The sequence below is a fragment of the Bactrocera dorsalis genome, chromosome 2 (assembly GCF_023373825.1).
Source record: "Bactrocera dorsalis isolate Fly_Bdor chromosome 2, ASM2337382v1, whole genome shotgun sequence".
Taxonomy (NCBI): domain Eukaryota; kingdom Metazoa; phylum Arthropoda; class Insecta; order Diptera; family Tephritidae; genus Bactrocera; species Bactrocera dorsalis.
Window position 1 is genome coordinate 73,455,594 of NC_064304.1, and position 21,209 is coordinate 73,476,802.

General features: G+C 36.1%; 1 protein-coding gene and 1 long non-coding RNA gene across 8 annotated transcripts in view; one reads left to right on the forward strand and one right to left on the reverse strand.

Moving 5' to 3' along the window:
• The window catches only part of LOC105222584 (acetylcholine receptor subunit alpha-like), a 374,463-nt gene that overhangs the window by 20,611 nt on the left and 332,643 nt on the right, over positions 1 to 21,209 (reverse strand). The gene's annotated exons all lie outside the window — the stretch shown is intronic.
• On the forward strand, positions 3,299 to 4,688 carry LOC125776795 (uncharacterized). 2 transcript variants are annotated; one of them, XR_007421966.1, is made up of 4 exons: positions 3,299 to 3,824; positions 3,883 to 3,983; positions 4,080 to 4,283; positions 4,354 to 4,688. It is a non-coding gene; the product is annotated as an uncharacterized LOC125776795 (long non-coding RNA). The 2 variants fall into 2 exon arrangements; XR_007421965.1 differs by having other exon boundaries at positions 3,299 to 3,983; positions 4,354 to 4,685.

The window sequence follows — 21,209 nt, forward strand, 5'->3', positions numbered from 1 at the left end:
ATAAAAAACAATAAATACACCTCGCAAATACACTAATCATTTCACTTCCCAGCAAAACCTGCGTGACCGAAATCCAACACTTTTACACAATTTTTACATGTCACTAACACACACATTCTGTCAAGTGAGTAAGAGATCAATCAATTGTGTCTTTTGCTTGTTTTATATTACACGCTCTTCACTCAACAGATGTTAAGAAAAATAAAACAAAAGAAGACTAACTGATTTTTTAGCTGTCATTGCTTATTGAAAACAATGGATGTGAAAGCGTACGGCATGATACCGTAAATTTGACGTTTGCTTGTTCGTTGCGACTAATTGAATTCAAAGAAAAACGATTTCTTTTATGAACGCGTCGCGATAAGAAGTTTTCATTTTGTGTAATTAAATAAATTTGTTTGTTAAAATATCTGTATATAATATTTGATTAAAGAATTTTTAAGTGGTTACTACAAACGTTGTGAGAAAAGGGTAAGTAGTAAACATAACAATTAAAATGAAAAAAAATACATTCAGTACTTTTATGAGCCGAGAAAAAAAGGCTTCTAATCTTAGTGCTTCTCAGTTTATGAACTTTTTTGAAAAAGATATAAATTCTGAATTTGATCCTATGGTGGAGGGGTGCAGTTTAGAAAGCTCCCTTGATTTTTCGCTAAGCAGTGATAGTGATATTAGTGATAGTGATAGTGTAAATTTAAAAATGATAGAAAATAATATATTTAGCTTAGAATTAAAAGCATGGGCTTTAAGAAATAGGGTATCCCACAATACATTGAGCGATCTGTTGCAAACGCTGCGAAAAATAGGTTGCACTGATTTACCTTTAACGGCTAAAAGTCCCCTAGGTACCAGCCGAAAAAAGGTAAATATTCAAACGATTCCAAGTGGATCTTTTTTATATAGAGGAATCCAAAATTATTTTAAGAATAATTTATTTCCTCAACTGGAAAATACGAATACCATTTTGCTTGATGTGGGAATAGATGGCCTTAAATTATTCAAAAATTCAAATTAGGTATTGTGGCCTATTTTAGCGTCCATAGTTGATTTTCCAAACGTATTGCCGTTTACAATTGCGTGCTTTCTGGAACAGAAAAACCTTGGAACGTCAATGATTTTTTGAAAGAATTTTGCGAAGAGGTAAATTATTTAAAAAAAATGGCCTCCAAGTTAGTGTTTATCCTATAAAGAAAAAAATTGATATTCGTTTATTTTGCTGCGATGCTCCTGCTAGAGCTTTTGTTACAGGTGTGCAATCGCACACTGGAAAAAGTAGCTGGTTTCCCAATTTCCTTTAGACCCGATGTACCTTATAGATTTTGGTGTATGTAAAAAGTTGCTTCAATTGTTGATTAAAAAAAGCAATATAAACGTAAGCAAAATTAACGAAAAAATAACATTTCTCTCCAATTTAGTTCCTTCAGAGTTCGGCCGAATATGTAGAAGTTTAGATGACATAAATATTTGGAAAGCGACAGAGTTTAGGCAGTTCTTATTGTATATAGGTATATTGTTCTGAAAGATTGCGTTAGTGGTGTCCATTACTACCATTTCCTCTTATTGCACGCAGGTATAAGGCTACTATCATGCAAGAAGTCATATAGCACTGAAGCCAATGTTGCCCAACAAATCTTGGAAGAATTCGTTGATTTGTTTGGAAATATATACGGAGACCATTTAGTTAGTTACAACATACATGGTTTACTCCATTTAACTGAATGTACTAAGCTATGTATATGGGCCTCTAGATAACTTTTCCGCTTATAAGTTTGAAAATCACGTGCAATTTTTAAAAAAACTTATAAATAAGCCCAATAAAATCTTGCAGCAATTACACTTAAGGCTTGAAGAAAGAAATAGTGCAGATTTTAGTTACAATAAAATTTCTAAAATTAATTCATTTAATATAGATTATAAAAAAGAAAAAGACTCTTATTGTTTTAGTAAAAAATTAGGCACCTTAAAAGTAATAGGCATGACAGGCGAGTCTGGTAGTGCTATAGTATCGGCGCATTGTTTCTTGGGTGTTGAAAGCTACTTTTAAGAACCATTGGAATCGTCAACTGGTTTAGGTATTTTGTTGGCAAATAAATTAGATCCACAATTGTTTAAAAGCGAAAAAGATGATATAGTTTATAAATAGTTTTCTATTCCACACGAGGGAAAGTTTCTTCTTATACCAATTTTACATGATCTATTCCATGAATTTTCAAATTCTTCTTCTTCTTTACTGGCGTAGACACCGCTTACGCGATTATAGCCGATTCAACAACAGCGCGCCAATCGTTTCTTCTCTTCGCTACGTGGCGCCAATTGGACATTCCAAGCGAGGCCAGGTCCTTCTCCACTTGGTCCTTCCACCGGAGTGGAGGTCTTCCTCTTCCTCTGCTTCCCGCGGCGGGTACTGCGTCGAATACTTTCAGAGCTGGAGTGTTTTCATCCATCCGGACAACATGACCTAGCCAGCGTAGCCGCTGTCTTTTAATTCGCTGAACTATGTCGATGTCGTCGTACATCTCGTACAGCTCATCGTTCCATCGGATGCGGTATTCGCCGTGGCCAACGCGCAAAGGACCATAAATCTTCCGCAGAACTTTTCTCTCGAAAACTCGCAACGTCGACTCATCGGTTGTTGTCATCGTCCAAGCCTCTGCACCATATAGCAGGACGGGAATTATGAGCGACTTATAGAGTTTGGTTTTTGTTCGTCGAGAGAGGACTTTACTTTTCAATTGCCTACTCGGTCCGAAGTAGCACCTGTTGGCAAGAGTAATCCTGCGTTGGATTTCTAGGCTGACATTGTTGGTGGTGTTAATGCTGGTTCCTAAGTAGACGAAATTATCTACAACTTCAAAGTTATGACTGTCAACAGTGACGTGAGTGCCAAGTCGCGAGTGCGACGACTGTTTGTTTGATGACAGGAGATATTTCGTCTTGCCCTCGTTCACTGCCAGACCCATTTGCGTTGCTTCCTTGTTCAGTCTGGAGAAAGCAGAACTAACGGCGCGGGTGTTGAGACCGATGATATCAATATCATCGGCATACGCCAGCAGCTGTACACTCTTATAAAAGATTGTATCTGCTCGATTCAGTTCTGCAGCTCTAATAATTTTCTCCAGCAGCAGATTGAAAAAGTCGCACGATAGGGAGTCGCCTTGTCTGAAACCTCGTTTGGTATCGAACGGCTCGAAGAGGTCCTTCCCGATCCTGACGGAGCTTTTCGTGTTGCTCAACGTCAGTTTACACAACCGTATTAGTTTTGTGGGGATACCAAATTCAGACATCGCGGCATAAAGGCAGCTCCTTTTCGTGCTGTCGAAAGCAGCTTTGAAATCGACGAATAGGTGGTGAGTGTCGATTCTCCTTTCACGGGTCTTTTCCAAGATTTGGCGCATGGTGAATATCTGGTCGGTTGTTGATTTACCAGGTCTGAAGCCACACTGATAAGGTCCAATCAGTTTGTTGACGGTGGGCTTTAATTTTCAAATTAGTACTATTTAAAGTAATTGTGGTATTTTCCGAATGTATTTTATTTCATGATATGAATTATTTAAAAGAATTTTGATACTGCCAATTTTTTATTTTACGAACAGATGGATTCACCAGCGCTGTTTGATGCAATTGATTTTGAAGAATTCCCAGCAACGTCTTCGACTCCTGTAAAAGGTATGTACATGTAAATTTGTCGTTTTAGTTTTCACTTTATCTGTACACATTTGTTAATGTAGAACAACTGACATTGAAGCGTAAAAAATTTGATATTTCTGGTTGCTACAACTCGGAGGCAAAACGAAATGAAAACAATTTGGCTGTGGATGGAAATGGTAATCCAATACTTTTCTAAAGTGTATTGTTCTCTATTATGTTTATAACTTTTTTCAGAAGTTTTTAATATGTTAAAAACTATTTCTGCACAATTAGAAGTATTGACGACAAGATTATACAATATGGAGAAAAAGATGGACAGCTATATGAAAGAAAATGTAAGTTTATATTGTTCTATAAGTATTCATCAATATAGAGAACGTATTGTTTTGTTATTGTATCCTCTAACTGCATACATACATATCTCTTTTCAGATAATTCATAAAAGCGAAGAAATGGCCCAACAAAAAACTGTGCGCGAATAAACAAAAATTTAAAAACAAAGGGAAATTCAGATAATTTACATGATGTGCTGAGACATATATACACTGACGAATTTTTGTTTTTGTGTAACTGGGACGGTAGAGGAGGGAAACAACCCCTATCGAAATTTCTACTGGCATCTAACATATTATATGGTAAATTTAATATATACATATTTAGTTAAGAGGATGTGTTTTAATTTGTCTCTTCATTATAATTTATTAGATTCTTTCGTTACTTGTGGACTGGCGAATTTCGAAAAACAAATTCGGAAGTCCATCGAGATGAGCCACCATAGGTACAAACAAAAGAAATACAGGAAGCGAAAAGCTGTGGAGGAATCGAACGAATCCAAAAAGATAATAATTTAAAAAAAATGTAGTAGGATTTAAGAATGTATAAACAAAAATGAATTTTGATAGTGTAACTTTAATAGCTTTAATATGAATGTTTATTTTAAAAATCTATATCTTACTATGTAATTAAATTTTTCTTAAAAATATTTATAAAAATGAATTTACAATAATCTAATGTAATTAGAAAAATATAATATTATAGATTATCTTTAGTTTCTTAAACTCAAAAAATTATATTATAAAAACTATTAATGAAATTAATATAAACATTTTAATTAAAAAAATATATTTCGCGTTTCAAACTCTAGACTGAGGGAATGGTAAGCGAGTGGCTTACCCACTAGGCTATTGTAGAAAGCACCGTCACGCTTTCTTGAAAGCAGTTTTGTCGATTTGTCCCAAATTTAATGAAAGTGTGAGAAAGAAGGATATAGTTTTATTACAGCAGAAAATATGTGAGTGAAAAGGTGATAAAAGATCACATGTATACAAAAGTTCTGGGAGCTTTTCTGATTCGTCCTTAAGAATGTGATAGGAAAAAGTGACAATTAAACTGGCTCGCGTTACCGGCATGTCACTAAGTAACGTAACCGTCACTGTTCTAGCTGGGTTCATATACATATATGTATGTATGTAAGTATATAAGAAAAAACACACTTTTATTCGAATACAAATTATAAATTTCTCGGACGCACAAACATCGTCTGGAGCGTCAACAATCTCTCTCGATTTTTTTTGTTTTTCTTGTGGTTAATTTGAGCCTAGTCGCTCAACTCTGCCTTTCCATATATTGCTCGAATAGTATATAAAAAAAAAACAAAAAAAAACAAGTGAAGTGAGCGACACCATAAATAGGAACAAGTGAAGTGAGCGGCGGAAAGAAGGCAAACAGCAAAGACAAAGCTGCGCAGCAGCCATCCCAGAAGGGCAGCAGCAAACAGAAGAGTGTAGTGGTGAATTCGCAATACACAGTTCGAAAATAACCCAATAAACCAAAATGAAAGTGAATAGTAGACATAAATCAAATAAGTGCTTGTGAATTATTATTTGTATTTGTATTTTGATTTAAATAAAGCAACAATTAGTAAACACATATCAATTTTTGTTTGTGTACATAGTCGAAGACTAAGCGTGCAAGTGCATTGTGACGATTACCCACCAAGCACATTCAAATTAAATTTGAACGAAGAAAAGGCTTTATTAAATTTATTAATTTTTTTTGTACTTTCGAAAATTCACGCTTCACAAAGAAACAACGCACTACCCATCACCAAATTAATTTGCAGTTGGCCCGTGATTGGTTCTGTAGCCTTTAAACTTTTTGCAACATATTTGCAAATATTTTTAAATTTTAATTTCAAAGTTTTAGATCCGCTAACGCTGCAGACGCTCTACTGGAGTTTGAGGAGTCTTTTGCTCCAACGGCAAACAACAAGCTGAACTGAAATCTCTGTGGGCAGAGGTAAAGTCAAAATATAAGTTGCGTTTGCCAAATGTGGATCCTTCCAACACAAGCTCAATTGATGACATTAAGCTTAAATATTCAAGCTGTTACCACGCTTATGTGTGTTGCGCGGCCTTGGCGGGTGAACACATGCACAACCTCACGGCGTTCAACCAAAGCTCTACTTCCAATTCAACGGTGATTCAACCTGAACGGATACAACAAACTGTAGAACCCGTGAGGTATTCCATCAACTTACCGCCCTTTGATACAGAAATATTTCATGGCGATGTTTTACAACGCCCCCATTTAGGGATTTATTTGTTGAATAACCCGAGATAATTTCCAGTGGAAAAGTTATTTCATCTGAATCAAAAAACCCGAGGTGAGGCGAAAGCTATCGTTTCGAAAGCGCCTCTGACGAATGACGGATTCGCCTTGGCTTGGAATAATTTGATGTGTAGATATGACAACAAGCGAGTGCTTATCAACACACAATTAAATTTATTGTTCAAGCTTTCGCGCATTTCAACAGAATCTGAGACCGAACTCAGAAATTTACAGCGGGAGATAAATAGCTGCATTTCAGCTTTACAAATACATGGGCATCATAGCTGGGATGCCATATTTACGTATTTGTGTTCTACCGGACTATACACTGTCGCTTTGGGAACAATCTCTGGATTCGGATTCAGAGATCCCAAAATGGGTTGAGTTAGGCAAATTTCTAACCAAACAAGTTAAAACGCTAGAGAGAGTATCAAACCTCAAAGGCGAGTTGAGTACTCAACCCAATATTAAGTCGGCTGATGGTGAAGGTCGCATACCAACCTTACAGTCAAGGATTGGATCCAAACCCATCAATTCCCATCACGCCAAGACAAACGATATCAAATGTAAGTTGTGCTCATCTCAATCGCACATTTTAAAAACTTGTCAAAGATTCATTGAGATGCAGCCTAACGCACTGTTAAATGTTGTTAGAAAACTCCACGTCAGAAATTGTAAAAGTATGTTTATTTGTTCCAAATGTAAACAGAGACATCACTCTATGATTAACCGGGATCAAAGTGAGGAAATAGCTCAGATATCCGACAGCACAGGCACTACTGAGATTTCTACTAAATCTCATATGGCCTCTATTAAGGCCAATGTGTTAAATGTGCCTACCAGTCGAAGCATGCTGTTAGGTATTGCCATGGTGACCACATGTCACAACGAGAGCACCTTCACTATCAGAGCGCTGATCGATTCGGGATCTGAAGGAAACTTTGTAAGCAACAGTCTTCAGAAACTCTTAAATATGACAACCAAAAATTTAGCGGCCGTTTCAGGATTGAGTAATACCGAGTAAGGACGAGTACAATCGGTAATGGATGGACTGCTTTCATCCAGATCAATTAACCCTTCAATTGTCAAAAGGTCACCCAATATCCCTTAGCGGTTAATAGTTTCTAAACGAGTCAAAATTTTGACTTGTTGATCGGAGCGGATCTCTACCCGAAAATCATATTAAATGGGGTAAAATCGAAAATCTTCGGTTCCCTCATTGCACAACGTACAGTGTTCGGTTGGATTTTAACAGGTTCCATTCCCTCCGAAGAAACGAAGATAAATGGCAAAGGCGTCAACAACAAACACAAAATCATTTTTGTAGATAAAATATTACTAAATTTATATTTAAACAACAACAACAACAACGACATCATCAGCAGCAACAACACAATAGCAATCAACGTAATCCATTTGCATCGCAACCAATGACCACGGAAGAGCTATTAAATCACACCAAATTAATAATGCAAAATGCATTGGCAGAACTAGAAATTACTGAGATCCCGCTATCATTAGTAAACCAAAGGCAAAAATTGAAGTCGCTAGGTCAACGCTTTTGTCAGAGAAGTATGACCAAATATTTAAGGGAACTCCAGAAACGAAGGAAATGGAAACTTTTCCAACAGAACGTCCAAGTCAACGACCTGGTGGCAGTTTGTGATGAAAATGTGCCTCCAAATGAAAGGAGATTAGGCAGCATCATGAAAGTATATCCAAGGTTGGATCAACGAGTTCGGGTGGTGGACATCCAAACTCAATTCTACTTAATTTGTCAGCCAATCAAAGAGATTGTAATTGTACCCGATAAATGTTAATTTTATGTTATAAATTCACTCCTTAATAATCTTTCTTTTCATTTAAAAATTATTCAAAATGACAACAATCAACTGCCCCTATGCCTATACAGTTATCTCCTTTGATGGTGCCAAAAATTCATTGACATTCGGCAGGACGGATTAGAACCCCTCTCAACAATGTCAACCGACGTCATCACTCACGCAAAGCTCTGACCAACGGTGCCTCTCCCGCATACCACACGCCCAAGATCGAGCCAGACTCGATTCGTCTCGCCGACTTCGGCGTGCTGGTAACTTCTTTTTGGATTGGCGGCATGGCAATGCTCGACTGAGACTCGATTCTTCTCAGCGACATTGTCTGGACCGAGCGGAACGCCGTTCGTTCCGCCGGCCATTCCATCCGAAGCGAAGGTGTGGACGAGACGCTCGACGTCAAGCAGATACACGCCGTATCATCAAGGATAGAACGCAACCCTACCTTGACAGCAAAGAATTCCGCTGTCACCAACCACCTTAATAAGAGTTCGAACTGCAACCAGGTTCATAGCAGTGCGTGCTGTGTTTAGCCCGGTCAGTCCAGCCACTGTTATCCTCACCGCTCATATTTACCACCCGCCCAGGATTGAGTTATACACGCTTCGTCTCGCCGACCTCGGAAGGTGGTGACTTCTATGCAAATTGGCGGCATGGTAATGACCGACTGAGACTCGATTCATCCCAGCGGCATTTTCCGGACCGAACCAGACTCGATTCGTCTCTCCGGCCACCCCATCTGCAAAAAAGACGTGGGAGAGGAAGTACATGAGCCAGTCGCACGTTAGTTTAAGAAATTAATTGTAAACTGTATTTCCAGTAATACTGTAATGTTGACGCCAATTCCAATTCCAAATACCAATTTCTTTTGCCACATCTGTATCGACAGAGCAATCTCTTCTTCGAAGTTTTTTTGAAGTTTTAATTCGAACGCAACCAAACATTAATTGGAAAAAAGTTGCGCTCTTTCTTCTTTTGCAACAGCTCAACCGATCAAGACGTAGTAAGTGTGTGTCCAATTTTTTATAATAAAATATTTGTATTATAAGATTCATCTTTATACTCTCGCAACAAAGTTGCTAAAGAGAGTATTATAGTTTTGTTCACATAACGGTTGTTTGTAAGTCCTAAAACTAAAAGAGTCAGATATAGGGTTATATATACCAAAGTGATCAGGGCGACGAGTAGAGTTGAAATCCGGATGTCTGTCTGTCCGTCCGTCCGTCTGTCCGTCCGTCTGTCCGTCCGTCCGTGCAAGCTGTAACTTGAGTAAAAATTGATATATCACTTGGTACACGTATTTCTTGGCTCCATAAGAAGGTTAAGTTCGAAGATGGGCAAAATCGGTCCACTGCCACGCCCACAAAATGGCGGAAACCAAAAACCTATAAAATGTCATAACTAAGCCATAAATAAAGATATTAAAGTGAAATTTGGCACAAAGGGAGGAGCATATTTGGAAGTAATTTTTTTGGAAAAGTGGGCGTGGCCCCGCCCCCTATTAAGTTTTTTGTACATATCTCGAAAACTACTATAGCTGTGGCAACCAAACTCTATAGAGTCGTTTCCTTCCGGCATTTCCATATACAGTTCAAAAATGGAAGAAATCGGATAATAACCACGCCCACCTCCCATACAAAGGTTATGTTGAAAATCACTAAAAGTGCGATAACCGACTACCAAAAAACGTCAGAAACACTAAATTTTCCGGAAGAAATGGCAGAAGGAAGCTGCACCCAGGCTTTTTTTAAAAATTGAAAATGGGCGTGGCGTCGCCCACTTATGGACTAAAAACCATATCTCAGGAACTACTCTACCGATTTCAGTGAAATTCGGTTTGTAATATTTTTTTAACACCCTGATGACATGTACGAAATATGGGCGAAATCGGTTCACAACCACGCCTTCTTCCAATATAACGCTATTTTGAAATCCATCTGATGCCTTCTATGTATAATACGAGTATGTATATACATTAGGAACCAAAATAAAAAAAATATGTAAATGACGGATAATGAAATCTCGATTATCACCTTATCATGCGAGAGTATAAAATGTTCGGTGACACCCGAACTTAGCCCTTCCTTACTTGTTAAAAATTGAAAATGGGCGTGGCGTCGCCCACTTATGGACCAAAAACCATATCTCAGGAACTACTCGACCGATTTCAATGAAATTCGGTATATAATACTTTCTTAACACCCTGATGACATGTACGAAATATAGGGAAAATAGGTTCGCAACCACGCCTTCTTCCAATATTACGCTATTTTGAATTCCATCTGATGCCTTCTTTGTAACGGGTGATTTTTTTGAGGTTAGGATTTTCATGCATTAGTATTTGACAGATCACGTGGGATTTCAGACATGGTGTCAAAGAGAAAGATGCTCAGTATGCTTTGACATTTCATCATGAATAGACTTACTAACGAGCAACGCTTGCAAATCATTGAATTTTATTACCAAAATCAGTGTTCGGTTCGAAATGTGTTTCGCGCTTTACGTCCGACAAATTTTGTTCAGCGATGAGGCTCATTTCTGGTTGAATGGCTACGTAAATAAGCAAAATTGCCGCATTTGGGGTGAAGAGCAACCAGAAGCCGTTCAAGAACTGCCCATGCATCCCGAAAAATGCACTGTTTGGTGTGGTTTGTACGCTGGTGGAATCATTGGACCGTATTTTTTCAAAGATGCTGTTGGACGCAACGTTACGGTGAATGGCGATCGCTATCGTTCGATGCTAACAAACTTTTTGTTGCCAAAAATGGAAGAACTGAACTTGGTTGACATGTGGTTTCAACAAGATGGCGCTACATGCCACACAGCTCGCGATTCTATGGCCATTTTGAGGGAAAACTTCGGACAACAATTCATCTCAAGAAATGGACCCGTAAGTTGGCCACCAAGATCATGCGATTTAACGCCTTTAGACTATTTTTTGTGGGGCTACGTCAAGTCTAAAGTCTACAGAAATAAGCCAGCAACTATTCCAGCTTTGGACGACAACATTTCCGAAGAAATTCGGGCTATTCCGGCCGTAATGCTCGAAAAAGTTGCCCAAAATTGGACTTTCCGAATGGACCACCTAAGACGCAGCCGCGGTCAACATTTAAATGAAATTATCTTCAAAAAGTAAATGTCATGAACCAATCTAACGTTTCAAATAAAGAACCGATGAGATTTTGCAAATTTTATGCGTTTTTTTTTTTTTTAAAGTTATCAAGCTCTTAAAAAATCACCCTTTATAATACAATATACATATACATTAGGAACCAAAATAAAAAAATATATAAATGACGGATAATGAAGTCTCGATTATCATTTTATCATGCGAGAGTATAAAATTTTCGGTGACACCCGAACTTAGCCCTTCCTTACTTGTTTTTTTTTTATTATTATTTGTGTGGAATAATTTGCGCCGTCTGTTTCCCCACGGCCAACCACAACTACGGAAACAGCCACACCGTGCTCCACCACCCGATTTATTTAAACGGATTTTATTTTTCGGTAAAAGATGAAATTGAACACAACTTACTGGAAACAATTTTAAATTTTATGATCACCCCAACAAGAGGGTATCAAATTTTGCTGCATAATGTTTAGAGTGTTGGGTTACCGATTGCGAACCACTGCGTACTTCGACCACATTTTTTGTTATTTCTATTTCTTCTTATGTGCCTAATATTCCAAGTTTAGCATGTGAAGTCATTCACCTCAATGCAGTTAATAATTGTATTTGCTTTGTGTTTGCTTTGTACAATTTTGCTAACGCTATGAGTATGTTTCGTTAAGCAATTATACTCGTACATATGTTTATTTGTGCACATTAGTTGGTCCTATTTAACATGTACTAAGCTTAACATGTAAGCAGCATATTGCAATGCTGCATTCCCATTTTACATTTCTCTTGTAATAACCAAATTATATATGAAGAGCATTAGCGTTAAGTATGAACTTAATTTTAAGAACTGTTAGGAGTACATTCTGTCAAATAAGTAACCGGAAATTCTTATTTTAAATTTTCCCGCTGAGAATATTTCAAAATTTTTTTCCCAGGTTGGCACAACTGTCAGCCACTATTCTGTAAATTTTTATTGCTATGTGTCATTTAGTTTGTTTACGGCGTCATCAGGAACAAGTCAACCTTTTGTGTGCGTACATAACATACTGGTGTATATATGAATTAATACAAAGCGGAATTATATATATTTAAGAAGAAGAATTTTGCAAAGTTTAATAGTAGACCACCTCACTGCATTTCTTGGTTCTTTTTCATTTTCTTCGTTGCTGCAATTTCGCTTGTATTTTTCTCTTTTTGTAAATTTGCGCGGTTAAAAAAATGCTTTATAGCCCCACTCAGAGTCTGCACATTTATGTTAATGATATAATCGATATCTTAAATTGAGAGCGTGCAAATTCAGCTTGGTTTGTGGAACGGCGGAATAATTGATCCATATTTCTTCAAAAATTATACTGGAGAAAACGTAACCGTGAAATGCGTCCGTTATAGCGTTATGATAGCTGACCATTTAATACCTGAAATTGAAGCTCGTAATATCTGCAAAATTTGGTTTCACCAAGGCGGCGCTACTTCCCACACCTCGCATCAATTAATGGATTTATTGAGAGAACACTCCATTAGACTTTTTCCTATGGCGATATGTAAAGTACGAGTATATATCGCTCATTTGCTGCAAGACGGCATAAGTCAAAAAAATCTTGCACGGAAAACAGGAAATATATTCTCTTCTCAAGCGGAGCATATAAGAGGTATTCATATGAATTTTTCACTCAACATGAAGTATGATATAACGAACAATTCTGCAGCATTAACTCAAAAATCACGTTTTTTGATTTATGCCGGTCTTGCAGCAAATGAGCGATATATACATATTATATTTATATGTATAACCCTATCTGGCTAGGTTATTGTTAGGTGAACAATTTTATTATACTCTGTATCAACATGTTGCAAGAATATGAAAAGGTTATGAAGGAATTAAATAAACATTATTCGGTGAAATCTTAAATAAATTTGAATAAAATTTTTATGTTATTGATCCATAGCAAACGCCAAAAACTTAGACTTAGTTTTACTGCTATATTTTAGTTCGCGTCAAATAAAATCACATCTTCAAATGATATACATATGTTTTGTACGTAATGTTAACGCGATGGAAGATTTAATATATTGGGTTGATATGCAAAACCTTAACCAGAAGACCGGAATTCATTATATTAGGGATATGAGGTTTAGACCAAGGTCCATTTAGCCATATACCTTTTTAAGAAAGCGTGCCCACTTAATTTCAATATAATAAAATATTTTGACCAACTTTAACGTAACAAAGACAGGCAGAAAAGGTCTGAATTCTGATTACACAATCTGTTAAAATATCATTGAACATGCTTACTTATCAGCAAAGGCGAAATACTATTAAAAGTGATTATGTATCTATGTATATACCAGCAGTTCCTGTCTCGCTTTGCTGTAGCTAAATTTGTTGTTATATTAAATTGTTGCAAAAAAATTCACGGGGAACAGTTATCCCTAATAAAATGAAATTATTATGTACAAAAGAAGACGGAAACGTTAAAGCTTGTATAAGAATCCACAGGATTGGAATTTGAAAGGGAAGGATTTTTAATATGATTGAACAAAATTTTCATACTATTGAATTTGGTAAGAAGAAATACAAAAGATTTGATTTAAAAATAATTTTTTTATCTAAATTTCTAACAAATAGTTTCAAATCTTTAAGAATAATATTCAATATTTTGAATTCTCAATACTTTTAATCTAAATTTAATTTAGCACTATATTTTCAGTTAATCCGTATTTAGCTAACACAAATAGATTCGACGGTTTTCCTACACGTGAACATTCAACATATACAGTGGGCCAATAAAGTTTACATACACCTAGTTCCATAAAATTACGGCACGTTTATTTGTTATAAAATGAATAAATTTTGTGTTTGTGTTTTGTGGCCACTTCTACTTACAACAAGATAAAGACCCAAAACACAGGTCTTATCTTGCACGTGAATGGTTGTTATGGAATTAAAAATAACTCCATAGGTCCCGCAAACACTAGACATTAATCCTATTCAAAATATCTGGAACTTTTTGGAAAACCATATACGAAAATATCGAATTTCTTCAAAATAAGGCCAAAAAGCTGGATCATCGACTTAGTGGGTCAAAATATCCGGAAATAATACCAGAAATCGAGTGGGGAGCATGCGTCGATAGCAACAATATGTAGACCAAAAACCGCTAAAACTATTGTAATTACTTTTTATTTATATAAATAATCATTAGTGTACATAAACTTTTTTGATATAAATCATGCCCATTTTAAGCTTTAGCATTAATTTTTTTTATTTCTGTAAAAAAAAAATATTTTGATATGCTAAATTTAATGTTAAATATACATCTTTTGAAATGGATAAAAAAAACCAAAAATAGAAATAGGTGTATGTAAACTTTATTGGTCCACTGTAGTTGCCCATGAGAAAAACATGGATTTTGCATATCTAAACCACAAATGGTTGGAGGATGGAGTCATGTGTAGAAGTTCACGTAAGTGAGGAAAATTCTCTGATCGCCATTCACTTGGGAGTGGCCAGAAACGATTCTTTTACATATGATTCAAGCAGCTCACGGCTTCCGGTCTTTGATCAAGTATCCTCTGGGTAGTCTAAGAACATCCGTTTGAAGGCAAGCTAAAATGAGAAGGCAAAATATCCCCCACTGAGGTTGTGCGCTAGATTTGGGACCCGCCACGTAAAAAAACAGTACCAATGAAAACTAAACGACAGCCTCGGATGAGAGATATGACGACATTGACATAGTTCAGCGAATTAAAAGACAGTGGCTATGCTGGCTAGGTCATGTTGTCCGAATGGACGAAAACACTCCAGCTCTGAAAGTATTCGACGCTGTACCCGCCGGGAAAAGCAGAGGAAGAGAAAGACCTCCACTCTGTTGGAAGGACCAGATGGAGAAGGACCTGGCGAAAGAACGAAATGACTAACGCGCTGTTGTTAACTCGGCTATAATCGCCTAAGCGATGTCTACGCCAATTAAGAAGAAGAAGAAACTACAAATGGGCACTGTTTGGCCTTGAGATTTATTTATCGTCATTGCAAGAGCTAAAAGAACTGGAAATTGTAGCTCCTGAAGGGTATCGTAGAATAGGTGGCAACAGGACCACTTCACCTTTAAAACTTTCCAGACAATATGGTTACTTCAAGAATATTTGATAGCCAAACTCACACCATTGCATAATGGAGTTGGATTCAAATTACGCAGGAAAAAAATAGGTGAACCATTCTTTAATTGAAGATTATGTGGTGGCATTCCGTGTATTTCTAGTGAATTAAAAAATTCAATTTGAAAACTTATACTTTCATTTTCATTAAGAACAGTATAGATTGATTTAAAATACATCAAATCGCCGGGTAACAACTATTGTATTTGGAAGTTAATTTCGTCAACTACGTCATTTTTGGCTGCCAAAATGGCCCGCTCACTGAGTCAGTTATGATTAAAGTAATTACCCTATATATTCGGAAAAATACTTTGAATCAATTCATTTTTTCCTCAAGAACAGTGCATAAATTATCTGGCAGTTCAATGCTCTTTCAACACGCTTACGTCGTGCCTCTCTGCTTCGCACGTTGTTGAGATCTTTGCCTATTATTTGACAGTCAAAATTATCCGTTAGCTCCAAAATATTCTAGCAGATGGCGTTAACTGTTGGCTGCATTGAGTAAGTAGTTAATAGATAGCATTGCTCATACGAAGGTGTAACCTTAATTTATTTTGTATTTGAATATTAAAATAAATAGTGATTACGCTATTAAATTGTAGCTTATATAAAACGTTTGTACTTTTAACATAGCGCTATCTGTTAGAATCCTTTGGAGCTAACAAATAATTCTGACTGTCAAATAATATACAGATAATTTTCAATAATATTGGGTTGCCAAAAAAGTCTTGCAGTATTTTCGATAGTAGGCGCTGAAAGCGCGTAGTTCTAGTTTTATTCGTCGCATCGGGTCATGCTATTTTTGGAAAGCTCATTTCACGCGCTAACACGTGTTTGATTGATTGTAGTTTCTTTTGAGTCGTTCGTGCGTTATAGCGTCACAAGCATGGAGCAAAATAAAGAGAAAATACGGCATATTTTACAGTACTACTACGATAAAGGCAAAAATGCATCTCAAGCCGCCAATAAAATTTGTGCAGTTTATGGACCCGATACAGTTTCCATTTCCACCGCACAACGATGGTCTCAACGTTTTCGTTCTGGTGTAGAGATGGTCGAAGATGCGCCACGCTCCGGAAGGCCTGTCGTCGAAAATTGCGATAAAATCGCTGAATTCGTTGAAAGAGACCGGCATAGTAGTCATCAAACCGTTATAAACTATTTGAAGAAGCTTGGAGTCAATAAGAAGCTCGATGTATGGGTGCCACACGAATTGATTCAATAAAAATACAGCAAGACTTTTTTGACAACCCAATATAATATTGCGACTATAAATTGAGATTTACCGTGGGATTCTGTAACGTGAGACAGTCTCAAGTCTCTAAATTTGAGGTTTTGAGTTAGAGAAAATTTTTGAGACTTGAGACGATTTTGCTATTCTGTAAGTGCCAGTCACAAAATCTATTACATTTCATCATTCAGAGATGTTTTTACACTTGAATGGAAATAAATATGTCGATAACAAATATTAAATTTTCTATAACATCGTCAAAAAACATAATTATCAATGAAAATGAAAATATATGTTGACTTTGTTTCATAATATTTACGAAATTTATGTAAAATTTATTTATTTTTAACTTTTTCGTGTTTGAGTTGCTTACAAAATATAAAAATACGACAATCGATTAATATCTATGATGATCTCGGTTCAGTATATTCAAAATGGCAGACAAGAGCTCTTTTTAGTTTTGTGACCGGCTATCTACCAGGTCTCAATATTTTGAGACTACCGCTAGAGACTGATTAGTGAATAGTAACTAGTCTCAAATTGAGTATTTGCCTCAAAATGTCTCAAATAGAGACTGGTTACAGAATCCCGCTATTAAGCTATCCTGTCTCTCAGGTCGGATCAAATCGCTCACGGTTTGCAATCAAATTTAAAATCGGTTCAGTAGTTTAGGCGTCCATCGCGGACAAACAACGTGACACGTAATTTTTATATATAAAGATTGAACATACAGACAAATGTACATAAACAGGCACATGCATTTACATGAAATTCGCATCCAATAATAATAAAAATGCATGGTTGCAAGTCGTAAATTTACAGATGAGATAACATTAAACACACACACAAACATGTATTGAATTGTACACTTGAAAACAACCCCACATCGAGCAGCATAAACAATATGCTGCAATACACACATACTTACTAGGGTGATTCAAAATTTTTTTTTTCGTTTGGCACTCGGAAAACTAGGTTCCTAGACATCTCTAAGAAAGCCTCTCCAAATATGAGTTCTTAATTGTAACGGGAAGGTCCTCCTACATACAGTTTTCTATTTTTCTTATTATCAGATAGAAAAATTTATATCTCGCTTCCAACTACTTGACAAATATATCTTGTTCCTTAGATTTTGTAGGAATGGTCTACAAAAAGGTCTCCTATGATTTTTTCGTAAACCCAATCGTTTAAAAGATATTAACTGTACTAATAGTTTGGAAAAATACTGGCGCTATTTCTTGGATCATGACAGTGTTATAAGATAATGATGAAACGCAAAATTTGAATCGATCATTATTAATCTGGCAAGAGGAGTTGAATTCTCGTAAAATTTAATTGTTAGACCCTTAAAAATTAATGTAATTATAAAAATTAATTAAATAATAAAATCCGACTGAAACCATGAAATTATAATTGGCGCCCAACTCGCAAAAAATGAAAACAAGGAACCATATAACCCTGAGAAGATGCTCTACCGAAAAGGGCCAACGAATTTTGAATAGATGTATTACCCGAAGGACCATTGAATCTTTATAAGCCGTCCAACACAATGCAGGAAAATATTTAATATATGATAACGAGAAACTGTAAGTGATTTTTAAAATACGTTTTAAGTGGACTAAAGCGAAAATATTTAGTTATATTTGATAATTAAACTGCGAAAATGTTTGAAAACATTTCGAAAAAACACGTCTTCAGAATTGAACATATTGTTGGAATTTAAAGTGAAAGTTTTGTTACATTTTCTGTAAAAATTAGTGTAAAGTGCGGAATATTTAAATAAAATAAACTATTATGTTTCTTTTATTCATTTGTACTCTTACACTCCATGTAAGAGTTTCTAAGCTTGCTTAAATTGTCTTGTGGATTCCTTTAGCGCCGACAAAAAATTTTGTGAATTATATTTTTTAATTAAGATCTTTGTGATAATTAGAAGTACCAATATATTTTCCAAGTAAATTCAGTCTTACCAAATGAAATTTGTAAAATGAGTGTCAGTGAAAAGCAGGTCCTGCAAATTGTTAACCAAACCAATGAGCGCACTATGCTAGAATTTGCAAAGCAGTTGCGTCAATTAAATTAAGCAGTTTACAGGTTACATCCGCCGAGCGTAGAACCATACCTTCCGGTAACTACAATACCCATTAGTTGAAGTTAATGCAAGTTTAGACTTGATTAAATATTTACCTGAATCCAAAGGTGATTCCGCTTCTTACCCAGGTTGGGGAAGTGTCGCACAATTCCCTATGAATAGGGTTTCAGAGAAGAATTATATGGGAATATTTAGAAATAAAATTGTCGAATCTGTTAACTCCACTCTTCAATATTGTTCTAAACTTTAAAGCAATAAATGATAGGTTTGACCAGACTTATTCAGATAAAAGACCGTTATATGTATTAGAAAATGAGTTGAGCGCATTAACGCAAGATCTCTCCAGCGAGCAAGAGTAAATGCTTTTTCTGGCCTTCGAACAGCGTTATGCGATGTCTTATTTTCCGTTAGACAAAATGACTTTCTCTAAGCACTGGCAGTTGCGCAAGAGCTTCAAACTAGTCGTATGTGTTATGCACAGAAGCATTTACATTAGGTAACACAAATAATCCTTAGAGATCAAGGCCAGAATTTAAATAAGCCTATCCCAATAAAAGTTCATAATGGTTCAAGCTTTAACAGATGACGTGATAATTCGCCGTGGCCAACGCGCAAAGGACCATAAATCTTTCGCAGAACCTTTTTCACATCGTCCATGCCTCTGCACCATATAGGAGGACGGGAATAATGAGTGACTTATAGAGTTTGGTTTTTGTTCGTCGAGAAAGGATTTTATTTCTCAATTGCCTAATCAGTCCAAAGTAGCACTTGTTGGCAAGAGTTATTCTGCGTTGGATTTCGAGGCTGACACTGTTGTAGCTGTTAATGCTGGTTCCAAGATTGGCGAAATTATCTACAGCTTCGAAGTTATGACTGTCAACAATAACGTGGGCCTAGTCGCGAGTGCGACGATTGAATTATTTTACCCAGAAGAAGGGTGAAGAAAGAGAGTGAATTAAAAAATTCAATTTGAAAACTTATACTTTCATTTTCATTAAGAACAGTATAGATTGATTTAAAATACATCAAATCGCCGGGTAACAACTATTATATTTGGAAGTTAATTTCGTCAACTACGTCATTTTTGGCTGCCAAAATGGCCCGCTCACTGAGTCAGTTATGATTAAAGTAATTACCCTATATATTCGGAAAAATACTTTGAATCAATTCATTTTTTCCTCAAGAACAGTGCATAAATTATCTGGCAGTTCAATGCTCTTTCAACACGCTTACGTCGTGCCTCTCTGCTTCGCACGTTGTTGAGATCTTTGCCTATTATTTGACAGTCAAAATTATCCGTTAGCTCCAAAATATTCTAGCAGATGGCGTTAACTGTTGGCTGCATTGAGTAAGTAGTTAATAGATAGCATTGCTCATACGAAGGTGTAACCTTAATTTATTTTGTATTTGAATATTAAAATAAATAGTGATTACGCTATTAAATTGTAGCTTATATAAAACGTTTGTACTTTTAACATAGCGCTATCTGTTAGAATCCTTTGGAGCTAACAAATAATTCTGACTGTCAAATAATATACAGATAATTTTCAATAATATTGGGTTGCCAAAAAAGTCTTGCAGTATTTTCGATAGTAGGCGCTGAAAGCGCGTAGTTCTAGTTTTATTCGTCGCATCGGGTCATGCTATTTTTGGAAAGCTCATTTCACGCGCTAACACGTGTTTGATTGATTGTAGTTTCTTTTGAGTCGTTCGTGCGTTATAGCGTCACAAGCATGGAGCAAAATAAAGAGAAAATACGGCATATTTTGCAGTACTACTACGATAAAGGCAAAAATGCATCTCAAGCCGCCAATAAAATTTGTGCAGTTTATGGACCCGATACAGTTTCCATTTCCACCGCACAACGATGGTCTCAACGTTTTCGTTCTGGTGTAGAGGTGGTCGAAGATGCGCCACGCTCCGGAAGGCCTGTCGTCGAAAATTGCGATAAAATCGCTGAATTCGTTGAAAGAGACCGGCATAGTAGTCATCAAACCGTTATAAACTATTTGAAGAAGCTTGGAGTCAATAAGAAGCTCGATGTATGGGTGCCACACGAATTGATTCAATAAAAATACAGCAAGACTTTTTTGACAACCCAATATAATATTGCGACTATAAATTGAGATTTACCGTGGGATTCTGTAACGTGAGACAGTCTCAAGTCTCTAAATTTGAGGTTTTGAGTTAGAGAAAATTTTTGAGACTTGAGACGATTTTGCTATTCTGTAAGTGCCAGTCACAAAATCTATTACATTTCATCATTCAGAGATGTTTTTACACTTGAATGGAAATAAATATGTCGATAACAAATATTAAATTTTCTATAACATCGTCAAAAAACATAATTATCAATAAAAATGAAAATATATGTTGACTTTGTTTCATAATATTTACGAAATTTATGTAAAATTTATTTATTTTTAACTTTTTCGTGTTTGAGTTGCTTACAAAATATAAAAATACGACAATCGATTAATATCTATGATGATCTCGGTTCAGTATATTCAAAATGGC